Consider the following 12,547-nt stretch of genomic DNA (forward strand, 5'->3'; position numbering starts at 1 on the left):
TATACTAAGTCAATTAGTAATCAAACTAGAATGAAAGGTGGTAAGTTTACAAACATTTACAATAGATAATTAATTATTTAATATTTTTCTCTCAGTGTAGTTGGGGGATGTATACTCAATAACTTTTCATTGCAAAGTTTTGTATGAATTAACCATGAATTCTGCATGTTTCGAATGCAAAACTTCCATCAATTATATTACTTATAACAAAATTGTTTTTATTCACTACTTGAGTGATAAATCCTTGAAAATGCTCGTTTATTTCTACAATAAATTATTATTTACTGAAATAAGGCAAGCAAAAATGGCTTCCGGTTCCCCATTCATGAAGAGTAGGAAAAATCTCATGAATGTAATTGTTTCAACAACATAGGAGAATAACATATGTTAATCGAGAAAGCAGGGCCATCAATAAACTTATTCATATGATCATCTCCTCAAGCCGTCCCTGTTGCTCTCTTAGGAGGTTAATTGCGTTATACGAATTCTGCCTTCTGTAATTCAATCATGCCCTACTTGAGACAATGCAACAAACACATTCTTGTATCGTTTGTCATTGCTTACGCTTTGGAATTACTGATAATGAACTTGTAATTCTGACAATGGTCATTTGTGGAGTCGAACTTCATTAGGACACTCCTAAATTATTACACAATGGTAACTCACTCAGGCATGTTTATCTGCGAACTGGTTTTATAAGATAGCTATACAAGGTGTGCGCCTACAGACGTAGGTATTTGAATAGACGTTGAATGCTTTTTTTTAAATAATAAAAACACTGTTTTTTCATATATGAAAATAGTTTTCGGCTTCAAAAAGATGAACTCTCTCTCCTATTCATGGGAAATGGAGAAAATCTATTCGATTTTGGATTTGAAATTAATTGAAGGCGAAATGGTCTTGAATAGATAGATAGATAGATGTATTTTATTTATCATTTGTGCTACATTACATATCTAGGATATGTCAAGAGATATCTAAATCTAATGGGTAAACACAGTAACAAAATGCAAATAGACACCTATAAATATACACATATACACATATAAATACCAAAAACAACTTCAATAAAGTCTACATCAATTTCATGAGGTGACGGCTACGATGTAATATAATAATATTGCATAAAATTAAATATTTACATAAACTTCACTTAAAAATTTGTCCAGGGTAGGTAGATGAATAAAACTGGAGTTTTTCTCCCAACACCAAACCGTTATTTCAGCAACTCGACACGTGTTTCGATCACCAAGATTAGTTTGATCTTCCTCTTGAAGATGATCACTTGGGTATCGAAACACGTGTCGAGGTGTTGAAATAACGGTTTGGTGTTGGGAAAAAAAACTCCAGTAATATTCATTACTACACCAAAGGTTCCAAACAGTGTGTCAGTTTCTATTCGAAAGCAAGTGCTGACAATGTCTTTATTCTGTTCAACAATTCTAGTGAAAACAGTTTTCCCATTCCAAAAAACCACTAACCAAGTTAGCATCTTCAAGAGATGATACTACGGCTAAGTTGATGTTTTTATACGCATCTAGATGAATCATTATTTACATAAAGAGGACCATTAAATTCATACACTATGAACACTTTTGAGGAAACTATTGTTCAGTGAACTACCAGAACCATTTTCCTAGAACAATATGTGTCAAGTTGTTGGATCTAGAAATGTACTTCACAAAAAAGTTTCAATTTGTATATTCTGTACTGAGTAGCAATTTTTTATGATTTGTGATATTTCGATAAAAAAGTATTTTTCATTTATTTCTGCACGAAAAACTTGATTGTTCTGTTCATTCAAGGGTATCTCGAACCTTGCCTTAAATTAATTTAAAATCGGAGAAAATATAGGTATTCAATTTCACCCTGTTTTCTGTTTCGAAAAATTCATAAGTAGTATCCTAATAAAAAAAACTAAGAAATTCATCCCTTTTCCAGCTGGATGAAATCAGTTATAAAGTATGAAAATTTTTGATGGGGATATTTCTATAAAATAATTCATTATACTTTTACTTATTGATATTGATCAATTATATTATTTATGGTAGAGGGTTTCGTGTGATCATATGAACCACTATTCAGTACCTTGCCGGATAATGAATATTAATCTGAAGATTGAACACCTGGATGGCAAGAAGATTTATGGATTTCTGGAAGAATCTTTTCGGATTGGCTCACTCCAAGGCGTTTATTCACCCTTCGAAGCTTGATACCAAACAGTTGTTGGACTACAGTAGGGATGAACTACGATTTCTAACAGGCCTTCTTACAGGTCACTGTCATACGCAGATCATCATACGCAGAGACTCGGACTGTCGGAAGACAGTGTGTGTCGCCTCAGATTTCCAACACTGTCTTGTGTTTTCAATCAATAGAAGATTAACAGAAAATTTTGAAATAAATGCCATGAACAGGTAATTCATAATACTTATACATTCCATATTCTACTTATAGAAACAAATCAAGCCACTACAGTTTTCGAACGCAAGTAAATTTTAACAATCACTTCACCCGACATCCACTGGAACATCTGGCGTAGAATAAATTTAAAACACCAGAACTCCAACTCTCTTCTCGAAGCACGTTTCATTAACCAAGTTGTAGTCTTCAGGAGATGAAGTACATCAATTCCCAACTCTCTCTGAAACTGATATTTATTTATATATATATATATATATATATATATATATATATATATATATATATATATATATATATATATATATATATATATATATATATCTATGTATATATATATATATATATATATATATATATATATATATTTCACTTTCGGGCACACATCAATGATTAAATATCGTTCTCATGCCACACTTTGCTATTTCCAGATTTTCGAAACCATCCAAAATTCTGAACCGATCCCAACAATTTTAGAAGGTTCCATTTATTATATGACCGTTCTGCAAGACATTTCTAGCGACACTACATTTTGAAGCGAGTTTTGAGAGCTCGCTTTGTCTGACCGATGTTTTTTCTATCTTTAGGGAAACCTAACATTTGTGGAGTGAGCAGTTTTAGAGGCTACTTCTACGTTCAACTTTTTGAAAATTCGATGTAATCCGTTAGTGTATCTTGGTTAACTTTGAATTGACTTTTTTTTGGAAAAGCCGAAGATTAACGAAGATTGTCCCTGAGTTTATGTTTCCTAATCAACTTAGGTATCTACTATTTTCGAAGGAAACCCGTTGCTTTCAGCTATTATGTCCCTGATAACAGTTTTATCAATATCGTATCTTTTTTTAATAAAGGGGGTAACAGGCCTGTAGACAAGAACGTTCAGGCCTGCCATTTTACGTTCTGGACAACGGTCGGAAAGTAAAAGTAAGTAGAAATTGTATCAAACACTTTCCCATCTTCACACTTGGCTGCACCGCGCTGATGAGGCCAATAGCCAGAAACACGTGTTCGCGGTTTGCCCCTCTGTTTGGAGTGTTGTATCCAAGAGTTTTTAATTTTTGATTTATATCATGCACACTCGATAAAATCTCTATTTGTATTCATATCCTGGACCATATCCAGGTAGCTATAGTAGCCTACGTGGTCGTGTTAGATGTAGCCTAGGAATTCTAGATCTTCTAACTGGAACCACAAATGTGCGGTTGGCTCCTGTTGTTGACTCCGTGCGTTTGTGTTGTTTACTGCTTTCGGCAAACAAGTGTTGCCCATCTTCACACTTGGCTGCACCGCGCTGATGAGGTCAATAGCCAGAAACACGTGTCCGCGGTTTGCCCCCCTGTTTGGAGTGTTGTATCCACGAGTTTTTCATTTTTGATTTATATCATGCACACTCGATAAAATCTCTATTTGTATTCATATCCTGGACCCGGAAGTCACGCAGGTAGCTATAGCGGCCTACGTGGTCGTGTTAGATGTAGCCTGGGAATTCTAGGTCTTCTAACTGGAACCACAAATGTGCGGTTGGCTCCTGTTGTTGACTCCGTGCGTTTGTGTTGTTTCCTGCTTTCGGCAAACAAGTGTTGCCCATCTTCACACTTGGCTGCACCGCGCTGATGAGGCCAATAGCCAGAAACACGTGTCCGCGGTTTGCCCCCCTGTTTGGAGTGTTGTATCCATGAGTTTCTCATTTTTGATTTATATCATGCACACTCGATAAAATCTCTATTTGTATATATATATTTATATATATATATATATATATATATATATATATATATATATATATATATATATATATAATATGTTTTCCGTTAACCAGCTGTCGCACCCCTACGAACGGCAACCCCTAAGGACTAACGAGGTCTTACTTTTTAACGAGTGATTCCTACCACCGACTCACACATAGGTCGATTGACTGAGTGAACAAAGCACCCACGTCGAACCGCCCGGGTACTAACCTACCAAGGAATGTTTCATAAGAAACTTCGAATAGTAAAATTCTAATTTTTTGTCACCAAAAATACTTCACTTGTACTTTCCATTTTATATAACTGTAAATGCATCTAGGTATTGGTATCTTTTTTACAGTTGCTATCATAACAACGCACATAACGGATACATTTCATGCAAAAAATTTGAACTTTTTGTATTTCATGTTGACTCAACCGAGTAGTCAGCAGTCGCAACTGGTAATAGTAAACCGTAAAAAACAATATAAGTTACAGGACAGGTCGGGATTAGGACAACTGAACTCGACATCAGATATCGGACAGGATTCACCAAATTTTCATATATGTGTTTTCAGAGATTTCGAGATGCCATTATCATGACTGATATTTTTGATAATAAATATTATTTTACTTGAACGTTATATTCATATGGTTCCTATTCCCATTTTTGATAATATCAAGGTGAAAACCACATTTGGAAACTGAAAAAGAAAATTTTCCAGAAGAAAATCTATACACTTATGAAAATTATTTATCAATAATAGTTAATAACATTTTATTTTCAAAAGTTATCCAACAAATGAATTTTTCTTTTCGAACTTAAATACTCCTTAATTCAGATGACGAAATTTCGAAATAATCGTATAATATAACGTTCTGGTGAAATAATAATAGTTCTCAAAATTGGAAATATTCAACATATTTTGCATTTTCACATATTTTATAAATGAAAATATAGACAAACTAGCATCAAGCCATGCTACCTACGTTCATTATTCAATCATAAATCGATATCGTATTGCGAAAGAATGATGGATGATAAAAAAACTGCTATGAAATACGGTTTCAGCATACGATTCAGGTAAATTTGTTCAAAAAGTTTTCACAAACATTTTTTTTGTTGGCCTGTGTAATTACTCCTACTTTAAGATATCACAATTTTTTTTTAGTATAGTCGACTTCAACATCGAATAATACCACCATAGTGATGACGGTTTGAGTTTTGTCATTTTGGTAATGTAGCTAAAATTACTTTTCCACTGTCAACATGAATTTTGTTCACCCTTTGTTGTGAATCTACCTTAAGTTTGGGAGAGTGTGTGTTCCATGGCCGGGATGTTTTGTGAACTGGCTCATGAAAGTCAAGATTTTGAAATAAAAGTATGTCCTTAAGAATGCGTGTTTTATTGTCGAATAAATGAAAATACACAGCATTATTGGCGACGAGGGAAGTTAAATCCACTAGTCGGAAATTTCGTGTCAGTAACAGTTAGTTCAGTCAAATCAAAGTCTAGTTGAAGATGTCTTTTATTGGGAGTATTGAGCCTTTAAACCCTAGCGAGTTAGATATTTCGTCGTATATGGAAAAGATGGAGCAACTTTTTGTATGTAACAGTGTTACTGATGAAAAAAAAGAGCAATGTTCCTAAGCTTAATTGATGCGGAAGCATATGGTGCTTTAAAATATATATTGTCCCCGGATTTACCCAGCTCTAAATCGTTCGATGAATTGAAAACAACATTAGTTAGTCATTTCAACCCAAGAAGATTAGTCATTGCAGAAAGATATAAATTTTATAGTGCTCAACAGGAGCAAGAAGAGGATATCAAGTCTTACGCCACAAAATTGAAGAACTTATCACAATATTGTGAGTTTAACACTTTTTTAAATGAGGCATTGAGAGATAAATTTGTATTTGGTTTGCGTTCAGAGGCCATAAAGCGTAAATTGTAAATTGTCAGAAGATGGATTAACCTGGGCAAATGCTTTTAAAACAGCGGTAGCTATGGAGCTGGCTGCAGGACAAATGAAAGCTATGGGCAGTGAAACAGTATTCATCAATAAAATGAGGTATAAAGCAAAGGTCCTGTCAAATTTGAAAAGAAATCACAGTCACAAGCAATACCTGGTCAGTCGTACAAAGAAGTGAAACCTTGCTTCAGATGTGGGAGGAAACACGACCCTGAAAATTGTCCAACGAAAGTATGGGAGTGCTTCAAATGCCACAAAAAAGGTCACACAAGTAGACTTTGTCGCAGTGCAATTGTTAAATCATTAAATGAAGATGTCGAGTTAGGTGAGGAGTCTCAAAACGAAGAAAACTCCTTAGAACTGGGATTTATTACAAAAATGGAGAATGGAGCAGAAAACAGTTTGAAAGTAATCATGAATGTCGAAGGCAAGCTTCTGAATTTTGAAGTGGACTCAGGTGCGTGTAAAACAGTCATACATGTATCCACATGTAAAAAATTATTCAGTTCTTATGTATTATGTCCTGTTAAATATAAACTAAAGGTTGTAACTGGCCAAAATGTAAATATTGTAGGTTAATTTGTTGTCAAAGTTTTATATAACAAGCAACACGTTTTCTTACCTATTGTAGTATTGGAAGGTGATACACACCTTCACACCATTATTGGGTAGAAATTGGCTTGATATTATCAGTCCTAATTGGAAAAATATGTTTAATCTAAGGCATGTCAGTCAAGATAACCAAATTTGTGAGTCTAGGTTTTGTCCACCAGTCACACGTCAAATAAAAATTGAGAGTGATGAAGTAATAGTCCAAAATAAAAATGAATCAATAAAAGTTGAAAAACAAATTAATCAGGTCAGTGGCAGTCGAGTGGGTAAAAAAACGGCTTCTCTTCTCAAGACTCTATTAGACCGTGCTTTTGGGCTCTGTAATACGAAGGAAGGTCTCGAGAAGGAACTAGACATCATCAAAAATGATCTTCAACGGAATGGCTACTCCAAAGCGATGGTAGAAAAGACTTTGGCTAGAAGACAGCAGGAGCTTCGCAAGGAAGAGAAGCCGTCACAACCAGTGCTTGCACTTCCCTACATTAGAGGATTATCGGAGAGGATAAGAAGAATTGGTTCCAAGTACAATATCAGAACCTGCTTCAGATCCGGTAACACTATCCGTAGCAGCCTCACGAAAACCAGGCCACCAAACGCGGACTGCGATTCCAAGAATTGCATTTACCGGATACCTTGTGAGTGCGGAAAATCCTATATTGGTGAAACTAAGAGGCCATTGACTGTTCGCATTGCCGAGCACAAGAAACACACACAGCGAGGGGAAACCAGCAAATCATTAATAGCAGACCATGTTTGGATCCATCAACACAACATCGAGTGGTCCCAAGCTGAGATCTTGCACAGAGAGGAACATTGGTTCAGGAGAAAATTCAAGGAAGCCGCATACATGTTGTCCAACAACGTATTCAGCCAAGCCAGCGTAGAAATACGCAACATATGGAAACCCATCATCAAGCGAAAAATGGCCAACTCCCGCCAAAACAGTCATCTCCCACGGAACCAGTGAAGCGGAAAATGGAAAGCGGGGATAGGTGAAAGTACTCGAACGACCTATAAATAGTCATCTCTCGGAGGAATCAGTCCAGTCATCACCCGAAGACGATTGTAGATACTAACAATCGAAACGTCGTGAACTAACGTGACTTGGAATCTCTTCACTTTTTTATTTTTATTTTCTTTCTTTTTTCATTTCTTTATTTTCATTTATTCAATTGTTCTAGTTTTACTTGTATTTTATTTCACTATTACTTCATTTCAGGTTTATTTTGGTTAATATAATTATTATTTTCAGCTACTCATTTTCAATTCTTCTTTTTTAGTTGTTTCAGTGATTTCAAATCATTTTATATAATAGACAATGGAAGTCCGAACTAGTGAAATTCAGGTATTTCCTTATGTAGTCGAAGGATTGCATTATCCTCGAGAGAATTTCGATTAATAATAAGCTTCATTATCAAAAATATTTTCAAGTAAATTTCTAAATATTTTTTTCTTTTCCTAACACCAAACAGCAACATGACATTTCTAAAGGATTTGAGTAAAACAATTATTATCTGCACTTCATAAATAAATGATGCACTTTTCTAGCAGTGCACTATCAAACACCTGTGCACTTATGAAAATCTCACGGAGGGAATCCTTCTTTCCCCTTCATAAAAAGTTCTTATTAGCACATTCACCTGACTACGTCCTACAAGTACGTAGAAGACAAAAAGGAATTCTATGCAAATGCGGATAACAATTCACATTATCATGTACTTTTAATGAGCACAGGGGTCATCGTCTTCTTCACGATAAGAGCTTTTGATATGAAAAAAGAAAAACACAGACGAAATCGTTACCTACACCAATCTGCGGCCTTTGCGGCCAAACTTCGTCCGGAGGGATTGTACGAGGAAGCCGTATGTTATCGCTTTTGATAATTTGGAGGTATTCTCTCATCCTCTATAAAAGCCGGTCTCTCTAGTCGGTCTTTGTTCGAATGTGAGTTTGTTATTCCTCTTCTGTTACACCTACAATAGGTGAAGATATCGCGCCGGAAGGAGTGTACGAACATGGGCGGAGGGGAAAGCTTTTCTGATGGAAAGATTTTTTTAAGGACTTGTTGAATGGGAAAACCTGATTTTTCAGACGAATTTGGGAAATCGTGAGGAATATGAAAAACACTGATGATAGAATTCCAATTATTATTTTTAAAGAAAAAATGATTTTTTGTAAAGTTGTAAACGCGCCTGATGCAATAGTCCCATTCCATATTATTTTTATTTTATATGAGAAAGGTTAAAATGTAAATTTTGTTCGAAAGTAATGTAATCTCATTTTGAATATTTTTAATGAAAACTCATTTGGAGGCCCCATGTTTTGAAAATGTAGCTTTTCCATTATCGAATAATAATGTGAACACAATCTATTTTTCTAATATTGGGTGAATCAAAACAAGAGAACATTTTCGAAAAGCTTTCAAAGAAAAAACTGAATTTTTTATTCAAAAATTATAGGTAAATAAATAGTGGTTCGAACATGAAAATAAAAATAGTTTCAAGAAATATATCATTTTCGAAATTGCATTTTTCTAGTCGAACCGAAACGAAATTTCATAATGGAAAAAAATCGAAACAAATTATTATTTCTTAAAGTGATCAAGCAATACTTTCGGAAATATGAAAGAAGATATTTTTTTAATTACTGTTTTTCCAGGAGACTGAACATTGCTAACGTTAAAACAAATTGTTAAAATGATTGAAAATCCTAGGGAAATAATCTACGAAAGAGTTAACATCGTCAACTAGAGGTTAATTCTGGATCAATGTGATCCAAAAAATTTGGGCCCAGGTTCCTCAAATTACAATGTGGAATTTATAAAAACACAAATGAGAAAAATAATGTTTTCAAACATTGAATTAGTTTTGAACAATGAGAAAATATAATAACTCAAATTTTCTTCTGAGAAGAATACTTTCGTTAATGGAATAATTGTATATAATCATGCAACACCATATTTTTTGAATGAAAAATGTTCAGAACATTATATTTCTCCAATGAGTTTTTATTCAAAAGGGGGACGGATTAAAAAATTCATTGCTTGACATAATTTTTATTGTTATTGTTAAATGGAATTTTAAACAGTTGATGATCGACTGTATTGCCAAACATGCGCAAAACTAACCGACTGTTATAAGGAACCAAGTATAGCTGAGGCACCAGTCAATCAAATAATAATACTGATGATCTTCAAACAAGACTCAACCTCTGACGGAAGCAAGAAACTCTTTGGAAGGTTCGAAATAGATGAACATTTCAATCTAGCAGACCATTATTATAATATTCATGCAGTCATTGTTCACTGTGGTTCTGGCGTTGAATTTGGTCATTATTACGCCTTGGTCAAAGACGAAACGGACTGGTTTAAGTTTGACGATAGTCGTGTCACGAAGTGTTCTGGCGATGTATTGAATCTATTGCAACCTCTGGAGACACCCTACATTTTGTTTAATGAGAGAGAGGATATTGGCAGATGAAGATCTTCAGATGATGTGGTGCTGCAGGTTTTTCCGGGTTTTCATGCAGCTGAAAAAGCAAATGCGCTACTGGAATCAATGAAGTCGCCCCTAAGCGCCAATCAATTTTTTTTGTTGTTTTTATTTTCATCGTTGTTTTATAATTTCTAAAAATATGAATCGAATATTCCCCATATTATAAAGTGAGATATCAAATAAAATCATTTTTGCAATAATTCGATGGTTCGGATGTCGTATAGTCAGTCATCAGTGCACGTGATTGGTGATTTCCATCGATGTTAAATCAAACGAACCCCACCCCAAAGTTCATAGTGTGTCTGTGACAGGTATCGAATTATTATATATTAATATTGAATAATTTGTTTCAAATTTTTTTTCAAGTCTGATGGTTTCTATACGATTTCTTTCTTCTAATATAAAAAAAGGTGTTATATAGTCTCGCATTCCTTTCAGTGTGGTGTGGAAGATATTGTCCTTTGGCAAAGTACTATAACACTTGTTGTGTTGTGTTCAAGGTTGTGCTCGAATTTAGATGAAGTCGACGAAAGCCGTTTTTGCCTGGTACTGATTGGCAAAGGTTTCACTGGTGAGAAAGTTATCGAAATGCTTGAAAAGATTGTAGTCGATTAGCGATAGGTTTGGGGGGTATGGTGAGCGAGACAGAACTTCGAAGCTGAATCCGATTGATTTTCGGACGATGATTTGTGAGATGTGCAGACGGACTTTGTCGTGGAGCAGGATCGGACCTCGTTTGTTAACCAGTGCTGACGCAATTTTATGTACATCTTGTCTATTTCCTCAGAATAGGAATCTGCTGTGATGGTTTGGCCCGGTTGCAGAAAGTTATAATGATTCACACCCACGGCAGACCACCATACAGTAATCATGGTCTTTTTTTTGGAGAGTTTTAGCCAGTGCCTGGGTGGCTCATCGGTGTTCAACCACTGCTCTGAACGTTTCCTGTTGTTCGATCATCTTCGGTTCAGACAGGATGAAGCCTGACTCCCTTACTCTTTCGGCTGGCGTTTGTTCGAAGGACAAATGGGGCATAACTTATTTAGGGAATGGCGGCACGAATGTGCTCAGACAGCAGTACAGCCTTTCACGGTTAACCCCTGCCTGGCTGAGGTGAGTGGTTGAGGAAATTGTTCATCCGTTAACAGGGGACATAAGGGCCTTATTCGACAGAGTGTCGTGGCCTTCTAAATCGAGAGGGGTTTTCTACAGCATAATCTATAGCTTCCCCAACTGAATTCTTACCTAAATAAACTTCTCCTTTTGTCGTAGAGAATTTACTTTTTATCACATGTGATGATCCGATGAATCGTATTTGTTGCGCAGAAGCAAGAAACAAACCTCACAGCCTGACAATTTTTGTCGTTCGTTCAAAATGCGAGGGCCCAATTTTCGAGCTCTTTGACCTTTCTAATACATTTTAAACAATCGTGTAGAAAAAAATGAACAGCATTAATACCACGACATAGTAGAATAATTATTTATTGAGATATGACATTGAAACGGACAAAACTTTTGAAACAGTCTAATAGCAAAATAAACAAATTTGATTAAGTTCTTCATGTAAATGTATGATTTGTAACTTCTTTAGAGCTTGAGGAAAGCAGCCTTGAATGAAAGATTGATTCATAAGATAAGTTAATGATGGTTCGTCATAACCAGTTGATTTGTTGTTATTATATGTAAAGCGGCCAACCTGGTTCGCTGAACTTGGTTCGGCTCACATGAGAAAGTCGATATCAGCTGAACATTGGCTCGTTTCTACACTTCACTACCTAGCTACTGAAAGAAACTTTGAGGACTCAAAGGTTTCGTGCGCCATATCACCACAAGCACCGGGAAAACGGCAAACAACGGTTCCCCTCTTCCACACACCGAGGAATCTGGTGCGCCCTGCCGGTGAACCGTTGTTTTCCAACCCGATGTAAGACCAAGTTCGTGAGAAATTGTGGCGATCTTGGTTCGTTAACGATCACACACAGGGAACAAATGATGAACATGGTTCGTGCGAACCAAGTTTGACAAACCAGGTTCCCATGTGTGTAGGCCGCTTGAAAATAAAATGATCCCTGGCATTTGTGTTTTATCTACTTGACAGGTCAAATCATCCTACGGATGGTTTGACGTTATCCTTGATTGGTCCCAAAATGATTATCATGTTGGGTAAGTAGAACTATAATGTAGGTATATTGTTGAACGAATCCTTCTTCCCCCAAACGTAGCCCCGTTCGGCGTCGCTGTCCCGAATTCCCATACACCCATTGTACCCACCGTACCATGTCAGGAATACAGTGATAAAACAAAGTTGGCGGAACCGG

Source organism: Leptinotarsa decemlineata, unplaced genomic scaffold, assembly GCF_025532065.1.
Source record: "Leptinotarsa decemlineata unplaced genomic scaffold, Ldec_3_MD MMD2_tig00026354_RagTag_RagTag, whole genome shotgun sequence".
Classification (NCBI taxonomy): Eukaryota; Metazoa; Arthropoda; class Insecta; order Coleoptera; family Chrysomelidae; genus Leptinotarsa; species Leptinotarsa decemlineata.